This window comes from Xenopus tropicalis, chromosome 3, assembly GCF_000004195.4.
Source record: "Xenopus tropicalis strain Nigerian chromosome 3, UCB_Xtro_10.0, whole genome shotgun sequence".
Taxonomy (NCBI): Eukaryota; Metazoa; Chordata; class Amphibia; order Anura; family Pipidae; genus Xenopus; species Xenopus tropicalis.
The window spans coordinates 17,920,768-17,942,649 of NC_030679.2; the positions used below are offsets into that span (position 1 = coordinate 17,920,768).

The following is a 21,882-nucleotide window of genomic DNA, read 5'->3' on the forward strand; positions in this document are numbered from 1 at the left end:
TGAGGTACTGTATCAAACGCTTTACCAAAGTCCAAGTAGATGACATCAACTGCCATTCCAACATTGAGGATCTTGCTCACCTCTGGCAAGATCTGTTACACATAAAACCATGCTGGCAAAAACTTATAGTATTGTGAACAGCAATGTATTCAACAATATTACAATCTACTAGGAGAAAGGGTTGAGACACAAGGTGTGGGAATGGGCAAGATCTATCCTTTCTATCTATCTATCTATCTATCTATCTATCTATCTATCTATCTATCTATCTATCATCTATCTATCTATCTATCTATCATCTATCTGGCTTTATATTAAGAGTTATAAGTATATTTATATCATTATCATCTTTCTGTCTATCTATTTATCATCTATCCTATCTATCTAAATCCTACCTAATAAAACATTTACCCAGCTTTTCAAAGTCAAAAGTTGCCTTGGAAAATATTGCTTTAAAAATCCATTCCATTCCATAAGAATATGCCTGAGCATGGTAAGAGTTATAGCCAATAATCATTGGTTAGCCCTGGCCTGTCAGCAATCTATATCATTTTAAAAAAAACATTTCTTTGGAGCAGAACACTCTTTTGAAGCAGAATATTCCCCTAACACTACCAATCTGCCCAGGGGTCACTATCTGACTCCCTGTCTGGGTCTGTATAGGTATAGGGGGCTGTATGATGATGATGAAGAATTAGACAGGAATTTTTTTTTTTGTGTGGATTCCAAAGCTTTCTTATATAGCCCATAAATGCAGCTGATGCCATTGTGGAGGCATCAATCCGGCAATGAGTAGTCGACTTCTTGTTACTCCACTTCTGCTCCAAGTCTTTCTATTCTGTGCATTTTTACCGCGGTCTCCAGTAATTAATGTCAGAGGAGGGACGAGCATTATAAGCTGTTCTTTTCTTCATTCCCTTGACCCTGTCAGACTCTGTTTAATCACTCACAAACCGGCTGCAGATTTCAGCGACTAACAGGCATCAAAAGATTCCTTTGCAAACACAGTGTGGCAACAGGAGCAGCACTCGGCCCTTTGTGTGCGTATATATACTGTATGTGTGCGCTAAGAAGAGATCAACAAAACAGTGCCAGTTAATCACTTATTATATATATAAATATGGTGTCCTTAAAGCAGGAACAACATGGTATTTATTAAACTCTTTTTTCAACTGCTGATTTTGTTTTCTCAAAGATATTTTTTCCTTAATTTTCTGGTCCTCCATTACTACTTATAGTGACTTTTAATTATAGGAATGTCAGTATCATTTAATGACTAAAAAAACAAAAAGTAGAAAGCAATTGAAAATAGTCATTATTTGTCATGCACTATGTGAAGGTGGAGATAACAAAGTCTGCCAATAATATGTTTTAGTACAAACTGTTGTTTCACATCATCACAACCATACAGTCATCAGTATCCATACTCTTCGTTCAGGGGCATGGCTGGAGATTCATTGGCTGCAGTGTAAATGTAAAGGGGTCCCTACCTTACTACCCTTCAAGCACCTCTTTCTCCAGTGACCTGTCTATCTAACCACTCGTTCTCTCTATGTTGGATATTAAATTGGCCCCCTTCATGCTGTAGTCTCCCATAGGCTGCTAGTCCACATAGGGGCTACCAAATAGGCAATCACAGTCCTTATTTAGAATCCTCATAAAGCTTTTTCATGTTTGTGTTGCTCCCCAACTCTTTTTACATTTAAATGTGGCTCACAGGTAAACAAGGTTGGGGACCCCTGCTGTAGACTTTCAACCAGTAGCAACATATTTAGTTATTTATCCACTCCATAGTAGTGCACTCCATAGCAGTATAACTGCCCCCCTTGGGGAGAGCTTGGAGCAGTGGAAGGGGTGTGCTCATTTCATGAGCTAAGGACCTTCAAGCCCTGGCCAAAGGTTGGATCTTTGCCATGGTTCAACCTTCAAGGGGGGGCCTGGCTCAAAGTTGTACCTTTTAGATTCAAATGAACCTTTAGGTGTGGCTTGAATTAAAGTTTAGCAACCATTACCCTATAACCTCAGGAGGAGTGATGGTGAATTTTTAACCCCATAGTTAATCCCTAAATTGACTGAATATAGCAGTAGATAAGAGAGTACAAGCACCAGAAGACAGATAGGTATCTGCTGAGAACTAGTGTACAAAGCCACACACACACAGCAGCACACAGATTATACACTACAATAAACAATAGGCCATAAAGTTGTTTGGGGACCACAATTCAACTTTAAACAAGTTGCTTATCACAGCAAAATACAAATGTTTCCATTCTACTGTTACTTTCTCTAGTGGCATAGCATTAACAAAAGCATAATAGATTGCAGGTTCCCACCATGTAAAGAAAGCAGATTTTAAATTACTTATGTCAGGAAAAGCCAAAGAAGCAGTGATAGTTTGATGTTTATGTTACAGTTATTCCCCTGAACAATAAATTAGTTGCTGCACTTGAAAAGAAATAATACAAAATTCATTTCTCTGTGTTTTGTTTAAAGACGGCGCCTGGCTAAATTACCCCCACCTTGTTATGTACTTGCAAATTCTTCTAGCAGTTTCACTTTCATGGGCGCTGATCTTCCGCTTCATGCCGTTTCGCCGCACCTTTCTCGGTAATTAGGTGCGATGCTCTGCACAAATGATAGAAGGAGCGCCAAGAATAAACGCAGGCCTCTAATGATGCTTTTTTCTTTCTAAGCAAAAAATAGATCTTTCGGTCATTTTTAGAATACAGGAAGATATAATTATTCTTTTTTATTTTACGACTAAATTGTCATTCTGCTATAAAGAAAAGAATAATTTGCTACCTACGCAGTAGAGAAGCTTATTATATTCAGGGAGTTAAGCATGGCATTTATTCAAGGGGAAAAGTCACCCATTCCCCACCCTAGTTATCAATATTAGGCTGCCTAAAATTAAAGGTGAACTAAAGCTCCAGTGACATTTACGATAATCTAAAAATAGAATTGGGAGCACACAAAGAAGGCAGAGGGGTGCTGTTGCAGGTTAATTAAAACCCTAACATTTATGCCCCACCCAGCTCTGAAAATTAGGCACCCCAAACGTAAAGGGTAACTCCAGCTTCCCAACCAAAATTTGTTAAAGTGCCCCACACAACACAGAAACCCCTAATATACTGTAATATCACTGTAATCTGTTCCTTCAAAAAGTATGAATTAATAACATTTTTTATGCTGAAATCAATAACATAACTAAGCCAGGCCAGGCCTGGATGTGGGCTATGCTACTGGTTTACAAAGGGAAGAAGCGCACCAAGTTGTCGGCCATGCCTTTCAACGCATTTATTGCAGAAAATAAGTGGCACAAGCTTTCGGGGGTTACCCCCTTCTTCAGGTGCAATGCTACCGGGCCACAAATTATTTTACTGGCGGCACGCATTTCTTCTTCTCCAGCAGGCCAAGAGGGCAAAGTTGCCTGCAGAAGGAAACTTCAGGCGACTTTGGATTACCAAGGGCTACCTTCGGATTACTGAGGGCTTTCCACTGCCAACTCCTATTGTTGCCGGTGGAAAGTCTTTTCTGAACGGTTACTCACCCACGATAGCAGAGATCTATCACGGGCCATTAACTCGCTCCATGAGTTCCCCTAAGAGAATTGAGACATTGCTTTTTGAACTCAGCAATGCTTCCTCCCTGCCACAGCTTAGACCCGCCTACAGGTGATCCACAAGAGGGCGCTCTGCCCCCCTCATTGTGTAGAAAGAGCTACAGGTTGAAGTGTCAAATTTAGTTACGAAGAAAAGTAGTTCAAATTTAGTTACTTTTCAAAGTAAAAAGTAAATATAGAATAATCCTTTACTGGGCAGCCAAATCCATGACACACAAAAACATTTGCATTGATTTTTCTCAGATTTTAATAAATATTGTTTTAATCCTAAATCTATAAATTCTGAGCATCTCTAATAACCATTTCATAAACCCAGCTCCCTATAAAGGATTCTTGGCCAGCGAGGCCTAAAATCCACAGAGAGCAATTAGTCTCATTTTTAGCATCTGCTCTTGATGTTTCATCACTGTGGGTAAGTCACCCCCATAGTGCTTGCCTAAGGAAAGTTAATGAAAAAATACTAAGCTCTTAAAGAGGCATCTATTCCTCTCTAACATCGCTCTCTTATTTATGCTTCAATGCAATAGGGTTTTTTTCTTCAATTTGGGTGTCAGATGAAACTGTATATATATATATATATATATATATATATATATAGCACAAGGCAGTGACAATCAGTGTTTCTGGGTTGGTTCTATTGCTAAGTGCATCTCTTCGGAAACAAGAAGCGCCGCTGGGATCTCTGGCTGACAGATGTGGGGGCTGCGCTGGAGAAAATCCTCTGTCATTAGCAGTGTTTCTGTATAAATTTGGCTTCTCTGGGTGAGTTACAGCGACTCGTGTGTCAGGCAGAAGATATTTCAGCTCTGCGTGTGTATGTGTGAGCTAAGAGCAGGAGCTGACCTCCATAGGACACGCTCTGCTTGTGGTGAAGAAGGCGATACCCTTGGAGCAAATGCCTGTGAATATTTCAATGTATGTAAATTATGCTATAAAAAATATATAGGGCACATTTACTTACTGTATATGGAATATTTTATTTATGACGCTGTCAGGGGCCCTACTCAGATCACTCAAGTTTATGAGACAGGAGCATATTTTAGCTGCAATATAGAGAGATATCAAAACCGATGTAGAAAAGAAACCTGTTTTTTGAGTGTTTGTTTTAAAACTATCATTTTTATCAAAGAGCAATACATTCTTCCAAACTTCAGTAGTTAGGAGGCAGCAAGGTCCTTATGGCCTAACTGCTAAAGGCCAACCTTGGTACAGATCATCAAGGAGAAACATCTCTCCTGCTGCCTGTCACTGCCTCCCGCTCCCTAGGACCATAGTCAGCCTTATCAGCTGGCATTTTAAATGAAAGGTTTAGGATGCCTACTTCTAATAGTTAGGGGGGTACATTTTAACGAAGGTTGAACAGTTGAAAAAGTAAACTGGAAAACAATACAGTCCTTGGTGCATTTGTATGAATGCAAATGTAATTTACCATTCTGTAGGCATTGTAGGGCTAGAGGGCAATTTCAGAGGTAGAAAAGGGACTGTGGCTGTGGGATAGCAGGTGTAGTAGGGAGAGATGGTGCCTATAGTAGCAGTGAGGGGATAATAGCCTCTGGGAAGGGACTGTGGCTGTGGGATAGCAGGTATAGTAGGGAGAGATGGTGCCTATAGTAGCAGTAGGCGATAATAGTCTCTGGGAAAGGACTGTAGCTGTGGAATAGCAGGTGTAGTAAGGAGAGATGATGCCTATAGTAGCAGTGGGATAATAGCCTCTGGGAAGGGATGTTGGCTGTGGGATAGGAGAGATACAGTAGTTTTCATACATAATTCCAGCAAGAAATTATGAATAACAGTATTTTGGTGTTTGTTGTAACATCCAAAGACTGAATTACATGATCATTTTTTGCTACCTATTTGATTAAGATTAAACAAAACGAAAAAAACCCAATACAAATGGCATTACTGGGATTGATTAAACAAACAGTGTAGCTGCTCTATTGTGCGGTGTAGCAGAGTGCCAAGGCATATTATTGGGAAACAGTACGCACACAGTCATTTTTAGAGCACAGCTTTGTTTTATTTTATCATTTCATTCTAGGTACAAAATACCTTGTGAGTATATATCTCATGAAAATTTCATGCAGTTCATTTGCAACGCTATCAACTGATCTTACAACCTTATATCTCTTTGAAATATGAATAAGCATATGTTGCGTCTGTGCACAGGATTTGCAGGCTGTGTCTTCACTGCACGTGAGCATTAGAGAGACACATTAATGAAGAATTTTTTTTTATTATGCTTGAGGAAATGTATATCTGCTTCAGAAGCTGGGAGAGTATGCAGATAAACTAAGTTTAGATTTATTCATTAAGGCTCTAAGGTTGCTTTAACCTAACCCTTTGAGTGCCGCTTAACATGATTTTTGTTGTTGTTTTTCAGGTAAAGCTAGACTTTTTCAGCATTTTGCAGTCCATCTCAATGTATGTTAAACTTTGAAACGGATGGTAAATCACAGGTTTTCCACAGGTTGTAGGCCTACAAATTAAGGTCCAAAGCATGCTGGGAATTGTTGACTTTAAGTATCAGGGATCTAAAACTCATGTTCAACTGACTCCTTAGCACCCCTAGCTCCAAACTAAGCATTATAAACATAATTAGAAATGATAGGTGAGAGCTTATGGTATTTATTCCATCAGTCATTTTGCTGGTATCTAACATAGAGAGATTACTTTGCAAGTTTTGCTTGCCAATATCATTCTGTAAATCAAACTACTAGGGTAAATATAGTTTTATTTAGATGTTCAGAGCTAGAAAGTAGTTGTATATTGCCTTAGGAGAGGATTGTATGGAACCAAGAAAAAAATAAAGTGTAATAAGTACAAGCAGAATTCTCACTGGAGGATTTTCTTTTTGCTTAAAGGAACAGTAACACTAAAAAATGAAAGAGCTTTAAAGTAATAAATATATAATGCACTGTTGCCCTGCACTGGTAAAACTGGTGTGTTTGCTACAGTAACACTACTATAATTTATATAATAAGCTGCTGTGTAGCCCCGGGGGCAGCCATTCAAGCTGGAAAAAAGGAGAAAAGGCACAGGTTACATAGCAGATAACAGATAAGTTCTGTAGAATACAATAGTGTTTTATCTGTTATCTGCTATGTGCCTGTGCCTTTTCTCCTTTGAATGGCTGCCTCCATGGCTACATAGCAGCTTATTTTTATAAATTATAGTAGACTTTCTGAAGTAAACACACAACTTTTACCAGTGCAGGGCAGCAGCACATTATATTTTAGTTACTTTTATACACTTTCATTTTTTGGTGTTATTGTTTCTTTAAATTAGCCCACTGGCCCTGCAAGACTTGAAAAAATATTTCATTTGCAATGTTGCTTTAAGGATCCAGCTCTGTAGTTGCTGTACTGCAATTTCCATCATGCTTTAACCCTTTAATAGTGTGTTGGTGAATGGCTATGGAAGCTCTATGTCGTCATTAAACTAGATACATCTTTCTTCAGCTCTTCAATGCGAGACAAGTTTCAAGCAAGAGGATTCCACCAGCAAGAATCCAGCCTGTTCCATGTACAAAGGACTCCCTGTTCTTTGTTCATGTAATTGGGTCTGAAGGCAGTAAACACAATTTTCCTTGCACGGAACTCCTGAACAACACATGTATGTCCTTCCTATGTTTCATTATAGTGTAATAAGGGCAAGTCAGAATTAGACCTTTTTATTCCTACTGTATGTTAGCTTAGAGCAGTAAAACTGAATTAGCACTGGTATAGAATCCTAAAAGTATAGACTACTTATAATGGAGTGTTGGTGGAGTGTAATAATATAGTGGGCCATAAAGGCTCACTGTGGAACGCATGCTCAGTACCTAGGACCCTCAGCCCTATTTATCTTGACAGCAAAAAGTTCCTACAGTTCCAGTGGCACCTTTTATTCTGGGTCCTTTTCCAAAAAAGTAAGAATGTCCATAGAATGTTCTTATTTAGCAGGCATGGAACATGCAGAACACGTGTCTGAGAACTGACCAACTTCTGCATTTTGTTTCCATGGTTACTCCATGCAGAATCTGCCAGCTTGACAGCCCAGCTTGTTGACTGCTGCTAAGTAATCTCCAATGCTACCCGTGCACAAAGCTAGATAGCTGTAGCTCTGCTTTGCTAAGTTCAGAAAACTGAACTGATTAAAGAGAAAAGTTAGTGCATGGGAAAAAAATCAACACGTGCTTTATGTGAACACTTCCCGATAATACTAATGCACCCAACTGTTCCAGCGATCAATTCCCTTCCTATAATAAGGAGCAGAGAACAGGAGTTAAGTCCCAAGTGATACCAAAAGCATATAATTGCTTAGTAATGGTGCAGCTCTTTGCGGCTCAGAAAAAAAAGAATCATATATGAGATTCGGAAGCAAAGAAAGAGCCAAAGTGTATCATTATCAGCATTTTCTGCTACAACTACTTATTTGTAACTTTTATATTTATACAGGTATGGGACCCTAAAGTTCCAAATTAGGGGAAGGCCATCTCCCATAGTCTCAATTTAAAGAAAATAATTCTAATATGTAAAAATGATTATCATTTTCTCTCATAAAATAGTACCTTGTACTTGATCCCGACTAAGATATAATTAATCCTTAATGGAGGCAATAATAAATGTTTAAATGATTTTTCAATAGACTTAGGGGCTGATTTACTAACCCACGAATCCGACCTGAATTGGAAAAGTTCCGACTTGAAAACGAACATTTTGCGACTTTTTCGTATGTTTTGCGATTTTTTCGGCGTCTTTACGAATTTTTCGTTACCAATACGATTTTTGCGTAAAAACGCGAGTTTTTCGTAGCCTTTACGAAAGTTGCGTAAAATCTTGCGATTTTTCCGTAGCGTTAAAACTTACGCGAAAAGTTGCGCCTTTTTCGTAGCGTTAAAACTTAAAAGGTGCGAAGTTTCGCGTAAGTTTTAACGCTACGAAAAAAGCGCAACTTTTTGCGCAAGTTTTAACGCTACGAAAAATCACAAGATTTTACGCAACTTTCGTAATGGCTACGAAAAATTCGCGTTTTTACGCAAAAATCGTATTGGTAACGAAAAATTCGTAAAGACGCCGAAAAATCGAAAAAAATACGAAAAAATCGCAAAATACCGATCTTTACGAAAAAAACACAATCGGACTCATTTCGACCCGTTCGTGGGTTAGTAAATGTGCCCCTTAGGGTATGGGGATCCAAAGTAGGGAAGGATCCGCTTATCTGGAAAACTCCTGTTTGGAGCAGTTGGCACATATATATGTCTATGAAGATTTTCATTCATCCAGGTCATGGTATATCTAGTATAAATAAATTTGAAGCAACTGGACTTGTTTAGTAATCATTGAAGACGTTTCACTACTCATCCGAGCAGCTTCTTCAGTTCAACTGACTGGTATGGGAAGTCCTCAGCATATATACTCTTCCACTAATCCAATCACAATGGCACTATGTAACTCTTCAGAAAGGTGACATCTGAAACTCACAGAGGTGTGAATGCTGTGGAGTTACTTTGAAAGGATTACCCAAGTATCATGCAACTCTTCAAACAGGTGTTACTTGTTAGAGTTGCATGAATGGATGTGTGACTCTGTGAGTTTCAGATGTCACCTTTCTGAAGAGTTACATAGTGCCATTGTGATTGGATTAGTGGAAGAGTATATATGCTGAGGACTTCCCATACCAGTCAGTTGAACTGAAGAAGCTGCTCGGATGAGTAGTGAAACGTCTTCAATGATTACTAAACAAGTCCAGTTGCTTCAAATTTATTTATACTAGATATGGCACATATATAGGCTACTAGTAGAAGGTGCTTGGAGGAGGCTTGGTGAGATGAATAGGAATGGTAAGAGGCTATATATTAGGGGGAAAAGCTGAGCAACAGAGATAATGAGAAATGTAAATGGCGAAAAAATAACATTTATTCATTAAGAATTTGAGTTTTTATGCAAAAAAAAAACACAAATCATGTGGAAAAAAATATGGACGTTAGTAAATGCCCCCCTGAGTTTTGCACTTAAATAAAGCAACAACAACAGAACCAGCAACAGAACTTACATCTATGATATCATTGATTTATAGCCTAACATGCTCCTACTGGAAGACCAGATCATAATCAGGCATGAGTAGAAAACACTGACTCACATTTATCTCCACTTTCAATAGTATGATTATGATGGTCCTGATGATTAGACTGACTTTAATATATACATTATACATTGCGGTTTGTGGGCTAGAAAATAAATAACTGAAACAGTTAAATGTTACTGGGAAAATCAGCTAGAATATACAGCTGGGAAAGTTTCTAATACCTCAGATAGAGAGGTTAGCAAGTCTCTGCGCTATGATTGCAATGCTTAGGGTTTAATGAGTAGAATGTGTAGGATAGATTGGTTAAATTTCTTGGGATACATTAACTAGATAGTGCCTAATTAATAGTGTGGAAGTGCTGTTTAAAATAGATGGAGTGTGTATAAGAAAGAAAGTGTTAGAATCAGGGGGGATGGTGAGAGTATGCAGAATACCTGCCTAAAATTTGCATTATAGAATACGAAATATACTGGGTGGAAAGGTTTCAGATAACTGGTTATAATTTTCTGGATAAAATGTGCAGGAAAAGCTAAAGAGATCATTACAATAATAAATACAAATACATGCAAATTATAGTTGCATAAGATTAAGAACTGAGTGTCAAAGAGACAAGAGGAAGAAGGTCCCTGCCCTGTAGAGCTTACAGTCTAAGAACTGAACAGAATGTGCAGGCAGAACACTAGAATATATGTGAAGGATATGTTTGCATTGTGAAGGATACAATGTTAATTTTTACTGGTTAGAACATACAAACAGGATAATAGAATATAGAAATTTAATAGACAAGCGGTGCAGGATACACTATTTTGCTGAATAGAATGTGCAGGCAGAACACTATAATACAATGTACATTATACATATATATATCAATCCAAATGGTGTCCGCACTCCAAGGCTCAATATTCTGCGGGGTGCTTAGCCAAAATTATGTATGCATAGAAAATAATCATCTGTGGCCAGCACACCCTTCAATGTTTCATCAAAATTTTTTTTATTGCAGATATATTGTTAAAACCAACGATATCCTTGAGAAAGGTCCTAACAAGGACCGAAACGTTGGTTTTAACAATATATCTGCAATAAAAAATTTTTTGATGAAACATTGAAGGGTGTGCTGGCCACAGATGATTATTTTCTATATATATATATATATATATATATATATATATATATATATAATATATATACTGTATAGTTACACCATGCAGGATGCATTGCTATGTAGGTCCCAGATTAAACATCTTTACATGAATACAAAAAATGTACCAGTTGTTCCTATTTTTCTTCTGGTTAAGATGACCATTCTGACACAAGGGTAAATTCTGTGCCTTCTCTAATATTACTTGATTACAGCTCCCTGTTTGCTTTAACTCTTGCTCATATGTTGGAGTGTACTGGGAATGTACTGGAAGCTGTAGTATAACACCAGTGTTATGGAATGGTTAAATCACCTTTTAGTGTGTTTTACAGGAAAGTCACTTAATCCATGCAATTTCCTCTACACACAGCCATTGCTGTACTGCATGTTCATTAAATGTACACATTAGCCATCAAGGTTCTAAAGAGAGAGAAGAGGAAGTCCTTTAATGTACAACATGTGTTCCACCATCGTGCCCGCCGGGGAGTCAGAGCAAGAGTAGTGCTGCAGCCTGCCACAGTGTCCCTATATAATACAGAGGCTGAGAGGCTTCAAAAGAAAGAGGGAATGCTGTCCAGGAAATTCTTTGGGGCTGGGCAGGGACTTGGCTTCAAGTTTGTAACTGGAAAATGTGAGACAGACAGAGAACGCTGTGAGCTCAGGCCTGTCGGATGAGTACGGGGGGAGAAAACATAGAATTTCTCCTGGCTCCTTTATTTTGCTGGGTCCCTTGTCACTCTGGATGCTAAAAGGTAGGAAAAACTGAAGGCTTTTACTGGTGGCTATGGATCTGTAAGTGCAGTCTGTGCTTGGGCTCTCATACTGTACATGTAGATATATCTAATGAGTAGGCCCCTCTTTCCTTACTCAGTATTTGTATGTAATCTGTATGTCTGATATATAGACTCTTCTGTACAGTGCTATGTAATATGTTGGTGCTTTATAAATATGTGTTTATGATAATGATAAGTTTATCATTCTGGTTACCTGGCAGAAATTATGGTATTTAATGGTGATTTAGCCAGTTTTTCCTATATTAACACACTAGTTTACAAAATGAATGGTCTGTGTAGACACAAATTAAAAATCCAGGGCAAGGTGCAGAGCAGGAGCAAGGCAGTCCTGTATGCTACTCCGGCCATACGGAGGTGGTATGTATAGCGCTCTCATGCACTTTGCAGCACTTCTTTGTGACGTGCATTTTAGGGGACACCCATATGCCACCCAGCTGTTATGAATTCAGCGCTGACGAATGCAGGCAGAGTGAGGAGCAATGCTTTGTGTGCAACATGTGCAGCAAGGTGCTAAATACTACAAAGAGGACTGTATAATAGTTGGTTTTATGCCAGTCAAAGGGAAACTGAAAACTTGTAAAGACACATTTCCTATGGGAGATGCCGACCTTGATTTACAGACCCCTGACTATTACCTTCGGCACAGAAATATGGTCTGACCATATGTGCACATTTGTCACAGAACGAGTTACGCAGCTGTTGCTGGACATTCCAAATGTGTTGCTTGCTGCTAGGGCATTGGGCTTGTGTGTATGTACAGTTCTTTTAGCTCAGAGTCTAACCCTCACCCCCCAGCCTTTTTAACATGCTAAAAATAAGTGTTCTAGTTCCTAAAATACCTGCATTACGTGGTGCAGGCAATGCCTTGTGGTGGGAGGGCAGAGAATGCTAATATGTGCTATTCTTTCTGCGGGGTTAGTCATTTTGGCCCATCAGGTCTTTAATCATTGCATTCTATGGATTTGGGTAGCCAGGTTCACTGCAGCTAACTGGCATTGGCATTAACATTTATATGATTGAGACATTCAGCTGCAGGCATAAACATAGGCAGGTGCTAGGTTGGCATATGGACACTAACCAGCCACAGTGAAAAGTTTCATTTTTTTTTTTGCATTGGAGATATGAAATAATGGATAATGGAATCCATGGTCTCACAACAGCCACACTTAAGAGCCCAGTCAGTTTTACTGGTGCAGTTTGGAGATTTAATGGGCATCACAACACTCCACATCGCCCTCCTTCATTTCTATGGCAGTCATCTGCTATTGTAGATCTGGTTGTTTCTCAAGCAAATTATTGTTTAAAATTCCATACTTCTATATATCCAAGGGATGATGCTAGAGCACTTGCAGGCTGGTACCATAGGAACATTTGGTGGCTATAATTTCAAACATTTTGCCTCCTTTTAAACTATATACAGTGGCTTGCAAAAGTATTCGGCCCCCTTGAACTTTTCCACATTTTGTCACATTACAGCCACAAACATGAATCAATTTTTTTGGAATTCCACGTGAAATACCAATACAAAGTGGTGTACACGTGAGAAGTGGAACGAAAATCATACATGATTCCAAACATTTTTTACAAATAAATAATTGCAAAGTGGGGTGTGCGTAATTATTCAGCCCCCTTTGGTCTGAGTGCCCATAGACATTGCCTGATGAGTGCTAATGACTAAATAGAGTGCACCTGTGTGTAATCTAATGTCAGTACAAATACAGCTGCTCTGTGACGGCCTCAGAGGTTGTCTAAGAGAATATTGGGAGCAACAACACCATGAAGTCCAAAGAACACACCAGACAGGTCAGGGATAAAGTTATTGAGAAATTTAAAGCAGGCTTAGGCTACAAAAAGATTTCCAAAGCCTCGAACATCCCACGGAACACTGTTCAAGCGATCATTCAGAAATGGAAGGAGTATGGCACAACTGTAAACCTACCAAGACAAGACCGTCCACCTAAACTCACAGGTCGAACAAGGAGAGCGCTGATCAGAAATGCAGCCAAGAGGCCCATGGTGACTCTGGATGAGCTGCAGAGATCTACAGCTCAGGTGGGGGAATCTGTCCATAGGACAACTATTAGTCGTGCACTGCACAAAGTTGGCCTTTATGGAAGAGTGGCAAGAAGAAAGCCATTGTTAACAGAAAACCATAAGAAGTCCCGTTTGCAGTTTGCCACAAGCCATGTGGGGGACACAGCAAACATGTGGAAGAAGGTGCTCTGGTCAGATGAGACCAAAATGGAACTTTTTGGCCAAAATGCAAAACGTTATGTGTGGCGGAAAACTAACACTGCACATCACTCTGAACACACCATCCCCACTGTCAAATATGGTGGTGGCAGCATCATGCTCTGGGGGTGCTTCTCTTCAGCAGGGACAAGGAAGCTGGTCAGAGTTGATGGGAAGATGGATGGAGCCAAATACAGGGCAATCTTGGAAGAAAACCTCTTGGAGTCTGCAAAAGACTTGAGACTGGGGCGGAGGTTCACCTTCCAGCAGGACAACGACCCTAAACATAAAGCCAGGGCAACAATGGAATGGTTTAAAACAAAACATATCCATGTGTTAGAATGGCCCAGTCAAAGTCCAGATCTAAATCCAATGGAGAATCTGTGGCAAGATCTGAAAACTGCTGTTCACAAACGCTGTCCATCTAATCTGACTGAGCTGGAGCTGTTTTGCAAAGAAGAATGGGCAAGGATTTGCTGGTAGCTGGTAGAGACATACCCTAAAAGACTGGCAGCTGTAATTACAGCAAAAGGTGGTTCTACAAAGTATTGACTCAGGGGGCTGAATAATTACGCACACCCCACTTTGCAGTTATTTATTTGTAAAAAATGTTTGGAATCATGTATGATTTTCATTCCACTTCTCACGTGTACACCACTTTGTATTGGTATTTCACGTGGAATTCCAATAAAATTGCTTCATGTTTGTGGCTGTAATGTGACAAAATGTGGAAAAGTTAAAGGGGGCCGAATACTTTTGCAAGCCACTGTATATATCTCAGCAGTGCCAATATGTTATAGGTTTATATATAGGCCCATAATGGAAATAATATAGGGGTGAAGGAAATTCTTCTTGGATGAGTCCCACTAGAACCTGGGCCACCAGGATATCCTCTTGACATCTCTTAGGCATAAGTGAATGATCACTGGAGGATCCTTGAGCACTGTTGTTTTATCTCTGCAGGGCTTCAGCTCCCATCATGCTGTATCTCTTGCAAGAAGTTGTACAGTGCAGCACTCCTATGGGACCCTTTAATTCATAAATATTGGTATAATTTGCAAATTTTTACTCTAGGAATAGGTTTAGCAGTGGATTTTTTTAATGCAGGAAAAGGGAAATAGGGAAAGAAGTTCTCTTATCCAATACATTTTCTTCAAAACTAGTGTTTTCTTAGGGGTATAAAATACGAAGTTTAAAATAAGAAGGGAAAAGATAACCCCTTAGTTAGAAAACACTTTTAACAATAGCTTCCCACTGTTTTATTCAACTCAAAATACCAATCAGGAGTTCATTGATTGATTCAATAAAGTGATTAGTGCTAAATAAATAAGAAAGGTGCAGTTATTTGAAGGTGCTAGCTTTTTCAATACTGTCACTTAAAAAAGCCTTTTTAAAAAAAAAAAAAAGCATTAATTTAAAAAAAGTGCATGTGCTATAGTTTTGTGTTGTTACAATTTCTCTTCAAAACCATCAATTGGCGAATGAATAAATTAGATAGAAAGTGCCAATATTTTATAATTTCACTTAAAAGACCTTTAAAAATCATCCAATCAAATACATGTGCTATTTATTTATATTCCTTCAAAACCATTAATTGAAAAAGTGCTAGTGCCACAAAATCAAATATCACCATATATATAATTTTGTTATTAAGAGATCAAATATGAATAAATTACTATTGAATCAATGAATTAACAAACTATCAGCCAAATTATTGATAATTTACCTTAAGCGCCCTCTTGCGCATGTGCGAACGTTAAAACTCCCATACGGAGCAGTGGGGAGAGGTCCCCATTGCTCTGTATGGGAGCAAAATTACGCTGCGGCGGCCGCCCCTAAGTTTGTGCCGCCTTAGGCCTGGACCAGTGTTAAGATAAATGTTAAGGAGAAAGAAATTTAAGAATCACAATTAAGAGGCAAAGTCAGCTAAAGCTGCTCCTTTTTTTAACCAGTTAAACCACCCAGCAGCCACCCACACAACCTCAGGTATCAATTTGGCATTCCAGTAGTTAAAAAATGTTCATATATTAAAATCAAATGTTAAAAAATCTGCTTCACAGTGCCTTGACGCACGTTTCGCTTCAATAGCTTTCTCAAAAGGCAAAAGAGTCTTTTTTTAGAAAAAAGTTTTTTTAAGTGACAATATTGAAAAAGCTAGCACCTTTAAATAATTGCACCTTTCTTATTTATTTAGCACTAATCACTTTATTGAATCAATTAATGAACTCCTGATTGGTATTTTGAGTTGAATCAAACAGTGGGAAGCTATTGTTAAAAGTGTTTTCTAACTAAGGGGTTATCTTTTCCTTCCTTATTTTAACAGTGGATTTATTATTCATAATTTAAAATTTTGTACAGAGGAAGCCAGAGGTGTCCCAGATTGTTGTAATTATTGTTATTGTTAATTTACTTTATTTACTATATATACCGCAGAACCAACCAATAACACAGCACTTTATAGAGATTATACAGCATTAACATTGGTCCCTGCCCTAGTGGGGCTTACAGTCAAAGGTCCCTCTCATATACACACACACATATGCACTAGAAGCCAATTTTTGGAGTGTAGGAGGAAACCCACACAGGCATGTCAGGCTATCCCATACAGTCATTTCTGTAGCTATTTGCTAAGCTTCATTCCTTAGTGCAGCTGGTGAATCACAGCTAAAGATAAACCTGATTCACAACTAAAGTTGCTACTCAAGTTATTAATGGTCTACAGCAGTGCTGTCCAACTGGCGGCCCGCGGGCCGCATGCGGCCCGCGACCCCCCTCTGTGTGGCCCCCCACCTGTCTGGCTGCTTTGATGGCTTACTCTTGAGTAAGGTTTAAATGGTATCAGTACTGTGATTAACTGCCCCCCCTGCATGGTTCTCACCTCAGATTCAGGCTGTAATCAGGCTGTATTGTTTAAATATGTAATCCCCTGTACTGTTCACACCTTTTAATCTCTGCATGGTTCACCCCCTGCAGTGTTCACACCTCAGGCTCAGGCTGTAATCACCCCCATTGTTCCCCTGTTCACACCTCAGGAGCAGTAGAAACCCACAAATAATCCCTGCATACTACAAAAAGAACATATACTGAGGTGGTACTGCAATTAAAAAGTTTTTTAATATATTATATTTTATATAGTTATTGTGCAGACAGTAGGAGCAGTGCCAGCATTGTGTCACTGTAGGCTGCCTGTGTGTGCACACAGCATAGGGCAAGCAGAGTATGGCACACACAGGCAGGGTAGGGAAGGCAGAGTATGGCACACACAGGCAGGGTAGGGAAGGCAGAGTATGGCACACACAGGCAGAGTAGGGCAGGCAGAGTATGGCACACACAGGCCAAGTTTGGCACAAACCAGCCAAGAATGGCACACACAGTGAAAGTATGGCACGCAGGCAGGGTAGGGCAGGCAGAGTATGGCACACACAGGCAGGGTAGGGAAGGCAGAGTATGGCACACACAGGCAGGGTAGGGCAGGCAGAGTATGGCACACACAGGCCAAGTATGGCACAAACCAGCCAAGAATGGCACACACAGTGAAAGTATGGCACGCAGGCAGGGTAGGGCAGGCAGAGTATGGCACACACAGGCAGGGTAGGGAAGGCAGAGTATGGCAGGTTTTTGCTGTACTACAACCATTAATATGGGTATGATCATGTGATAACATGGGTGTGGTTTCAAGTGGGTGTGGTTTCAAAAAGGGGAGTGGTCAAAACTGGCTTCCATTATCGGCCCTCCACCACGTAGGTCGGAAAAATTCCGGCCCTCGGTACAACAGAAGTTGGACAGCACTGGTGTACAGTATGAGCAAATCATTTAATAGAAAAGCTCTGTGTCCATCCAGTTTAAAATATGTGCAGGGAAAGCATAATGCAAGCATATACAGTATGCTTGTTCCACGAGCTTACAGTCTAATAATGAGACTATATAAATAATAAGAAGTTTAATAAGTGCTTGTATCACAAAGCTGGCATTTGGCATATAGCGATATCTGTAAATGTATCTGTTATGGTGTTGAAGATGCCTCTTTGATAAGATGTTTAGCGGTTTCATGTATAGGGATATAAGACCATCCGTGGGAACTCCTGGAAGAGACAGAGCAAGGTCTTGATGAAACCTGGGTTGACGGTAGACATCCACCAAGAATTAACAGGTGGCACATCCTTCAGCAAATGAACAGTAAATTGTGTGACAAAAAGGTTTGTGAGGTCTTTGTGAGAAGTGTCTATTGGATGGCAGATATATAACACCCAGGCTGAGGTACTGGCTTCTTTAAATCTCCAGGGCAGGAGAGGCTAGGACGCTGAAGTATGGCTAGAGAATGCTGGAGCCAATTAGGGAATGCTGGAGCCAATTAGGCAACACCTGAAGCATTTAAGGTAAGCCTGGGTGTGCAGCTGGGAGGCAGTTTTCAGAAAGAGTTGGAATTGAACCTTGACTGTGTGAAGGTCACACTCAGAGCGGGGCACAGGCAAGGAGGGCTGCCTATGTCAGGAACTGCCAGAGGAGCTGGGGGTGCCACCTGCCACTGCAGGGAGCAGAGGGAGTTTTGACCCGATGGATGATTGCTGAGAGGAGTCAGCAAGACTTAATGTGAAACCTGAGTGTTCCAGAGTGTGGAACTAACCCTGGAAGGTAAGAGCCCTGAAGAAGGGACAAATCACATCCATGAACTGTATGTTTATGAACTGTCTTATGTTTCTGTTGGGAAGAATTTGCCCAAATAAACCAGTGTTTTGCCTGAAGACGAGGTCTCTATGCTCCAGATCCTCTGCATGCCTGCCTGCCTACCATTGCTAATTCCCCGAAAATTGCGTGTACTGGCATTCAGCATGTCACAATTGACATTGTCTGCCTATTAATCTTTGAGTCCTCAGTGCATAAGCCCAAAACTTGCACTTGCGGGCCACCTATAACCACCCCTGCCTAACCTCACAGTTTCAGGGTCTGTTACCCCTATGGCTATACCACTACTTCGAGCCCTGTTCAAGTAACAAATATGGGTATTTTAAGATTTGTGGATGTGGATTTAAGTGCGGGTTGGCATGTGCCAAGTCTTAATCTAATACACTTTTTTACCCACCAAAGCCCTTAAATGACTAGAAGTATTCTAGTCTATGATGGCATCACTTTTGGTATCATAGTGGCAAGTTGGTTGGGTCATAGATAAAGCAATGGAAAGAGTTAAAAAAAAAAAGTTTGGAAAAGTTTGAAAAGAGTAGCTGGTCTAAACTAGTAAAAATAGATTTCTAGATTTCTGGTCTACTTGATTAGACCTATTGTTGTGTATAGTGTAGATGTAGTATATTATTACAAATATACTGGATATTCCTTTCCATATGATTACAGCACTGCATCAGCAGAGAAACAGCAAGTCCTGTACTGGGTTGGGTAAAAAAAAAATATGGTTATTTTGTTGGGTTCTAGTAGAATTTGGGGATGCGAGTATAGATGCAGGTTGGCACGTCGCTGAGCTTTTAACTTCCCCCCAACCCAAGAATGATACAATCTGCACTCTACAATGGTTGAATTTTTTCTAGTCTACATTAGCAACACTTAGGGGCTGATTTACTAATCCACGAATGGTTCGAAGGCGTCCAAATGCGTTTTTTTCGTAATGATCGGTATTTTGCGATTTTTTCGCAAATTGTCATGACTTTTTCGTAGCGTTACGACTTGTGCGAATTGTCGCGACTTTTTCGTAGCCTTCGCGCCGAGTACAAAAGTTTCGGATTCATTCAAGCTTCAGTATCGTGACTTTTCTTGGGCCAGGTTGGAGCTGCAGAGTGCCATTGAGTCCTATGGGAGGCTTCCAAAATCATGCAAAGTCTGAAAGTTTTGCCCGCTGTTTACGAGCGCTCAATACTTTTTGCGCAAGTCGTAATGGCTACGAAAAAGTCGCAACAATTTACGATAAAGTCGTAACAGCGACGAAAAAATTGCAAAAAATACGAAAAAGTTGCAAAATGTTCATTTCCAATCTGAATTTTTCCAATTCGGATTACAATTCGTGGATTAGTAAATCAGCCCCTTAGGGTTTCATAGTGGCAGCAGGTAGCAGGTTGGGTTGTGGATAAAGCAGTTGCAGTTCAGATCAAGTAGTAGGTCTGAACTGGTAAAATGCAGGTTCCAGGTGTAGGTAGTGGGTTGGGTTCAAGAATTTTGATTAGATACGAGAGTCTATACCCCTTTTTAAGTTTATACATACTGTATACTGTACATGACCCAGGGTGAGACTGGCCTACCAGAAAACAGGAAAATCACGATCAGCCCTGTCCTGGTGGTTCCAGGGTTGGTCGACCCTACGTAGTCTGCACCATTTGTGTTGGCCCCTATATACTGCTCCTCGTAATCCAGTACCAGTCTCCCTTCGGCCCACAACACAGAAAATTTAAGACATCTTCTCCTCAACCAGTACAAATGCCAAGTTAGATTCCCTGGTGGCACCCAAATGCCCCAATCTGACGGTGCTGAGACCTGCAGCCCGCCAACCTGGGCCTATTCCCATTTACCCAATCCTACCAGCAACCCACAAAATACTTTTTTATTTTATACTTGTTTTTATTTCTGAAAACCAATAGGGTTATATAATAAAACTAAGCCCTATAATGTTTTCACACGCTTGTTTGTTTTTCTCCCTTTCACTAACAGACTGTGCAATGGGAGCTGCACCCATTTGTTCTCTCTGCAAGGCATGCTGGGTGTTTCTGGCTTTTATTTATTAAAGGAACAGTAACACCAAAAAATGAAAGTGTATAAAAGTAACTAAAATATAATGTGCTGCTGCCCTGCACTGGTAAAAGTTGTGTGTTTACTTCAGAAAGTCTACTATAATTTATATAAATAAGCTGCTATGTAGCCATGGAGGCAGCCATTCAAAGGAGAAAAGGCACAGGCACATAGCATATAACAGATAAAACACTATTGTATTCTACAGAGCTTATCTGTTATCTGCTATGTAACCTGTGCCTTTTCTCCTTTTTCCCAGCTTGAATGGCTGCCCCCGGGGCTACACAGCAGCTTATTATATAAATTATAGTAGTGTTGTAGCAAGAACTTGCTGTTAGCTTAGGAACAAAGAATATGTTTGTAAAAGAATCAATGCATCCCCCTCCCTCCCCCCCCTTTTTTTCTTTTTGTACCCCTTCCCCTACTGTTGAAATCTAAAAATAGAGAATATATAAAAAAAAAAAAATTATAGTAGTGTTATTGTAGCAAACACACCAGTTTTACCAGTGCAGGGCAACAGTGCATTATATTTTTATTACTTTAAAGCTCTTTCATTTTTTGGTGTTACTGTTCCTTTAATACAGTGAAAAGTGTTTTAGTTGCTTTTGTCATGCTCACATAATGTAGTGCAGCAGTGATTTCTTCTCTGCGTACTTAATGTTATTAAGTCATGCAAATCGGCAATGTAAGATGAATGAAAGAAGTTTGAAAATTAAAAACATTGTACCCCGAGACAATCATATTAGCATAATATTCACTATAATATACTGGCATTCCTGGCAGCAATGATTCATGGAAACTCAACAGACAGTATTCGAGAACCCAAATTCTACAAGCTGAGGTCCTGAACTAGAACACTGAGTAAGAAAAAAAAGCTTGGTATGGTTTTTAGGGGCTTATTAACTAATAAAGGTGAAGTATGGCAGTCGATCAGCATTTTCTTTTGATTAGCAAAGTGTAGGTTGTATAAAAGAAAACAAAAATATGATTTGTTAAAAGGGGAAAATATAACTCCTGCCCCCTTTGCTCATTCAGTTGGGTTTATGTAGAAAAGGTGCTTAAACACTATCTGAACTTCAAGAAATAAATGTAAATGTATTTTATCTATACAGCCAACTGACTGAAAGGAAATTGTGTAACTCATATGAACCATTTCCTAACATCCCTTAGGCATACAGTGTAATGAACCCCCCCCCCCCTTACCTTGTTCTGTTGTGAATTGATGGATTCTGTTATCCTTTTGGAATCCTTCAATTTACAATATAACAAGTGAGGGAGGGGTTAGATCTATCTGAATCATGTTA

General features: G+C 39.7%; 1 protein-coding gene across 5 annotated transcripts in view; it reads left to right on the forward strand.

Moving 5' to 3' along the window:
- sgcd (sarcoglycan delta) overlaps positions 1-21,882 on the forward strand; it is a 378,830-nt gene that overhangs the window by 229,252 nt on the left and 127,696 nt on the right. Inside the window, exon 1 of one of the 5 annotated variants that reach the window (XM_004912788.4) lies at positions 11,383-11,578. The exons of the other annotated variants lie outside the window; for them this stretch is intronic. The gene's annotated coding sequence lies outside the window, so the exon portion shown is untranslated. Of the gene's footprint in view, positions 1-11,382; positions 11,579-21,882 lie in introns of those variants that run through there. 5 annotated transcript variants of the gene reach the window in all.